The sequence below is a fragment of the Eimeria tenella genome, genomic scaffold (assembly GCF_000499545.2).
Source record: "Eimeria tenella Houghton genomic scaffold, Eth_scaff2421, whole genome shotgun sequence".
NCBI classification, from domain to species: Eukaryota; Apicomplexa; class Conoidasida; order Eucoccidiorida; family Eimeriidae; genus Eimeria; species Eimeria tenella.
In genome coordinates, this window is record NW_013542284.1 from 3,751 (window position 1) to 4,213 (window position 463).

Genomic DNA, 463 nt, shown 5'->3' on the forward strand with positions numbered 1-463 from the left:
CCCCCCTGGGGCGGCGGCAGGGGGCCCCCCCGCTTGTACAGAGCCAGCAAGGTGCGGCGCACGAGAATGGCCTGCGTGTCCAGCTTGCTGCTGCTGAAGTCCAGCTTCCAAGACACGTGGGGGCAGGAGAAGACAGCCACTGCTGCTGCCTGCAGCGCGCCCGCCCGCAGCAAGTCCGTCATCGACAGCCCCGAGCCGCACACGTACGCGCAGCAGCCCGCGAAGGCCGCGAGGTCCAGTGGTCCAACAGTGGTCGGGCTGTGGGGGCTCAGCACCAGCACGTTGCGCAGTCCGTTCTGCAGCAGCGCATGCAGGAAGATCCGCAGCCCGCGCGGCCAGCCGCACACCAGCACCAGGGGGGCCCCCGGGGCCTCGTAGACTTGCTGCTGCGCCTCCGCCACGGAGAGCACTGCGGTGAGGCCCCCCAGGTGCTGCTGCTGCTGCTGCTGCGGAGGTGGGGCGG

The 463-nt window shown here is 71.3% G+C and overlaps 1 protein-coding gene across 1 annotated transcript in view; it reads right to left on the reverse strand.

Moving 5' to 3' along the window:
• The window catches only part of ETH_00035750 (uncharacterized protein), a gene marked incomplete at both ends in the record, with an annotated part of 5,171 nt that overhangs the window by 3,040 nt on the left and 1,668 nt on the right, over window positions 1-463 (reverse strand). The window lies entirely within an intron of this gene.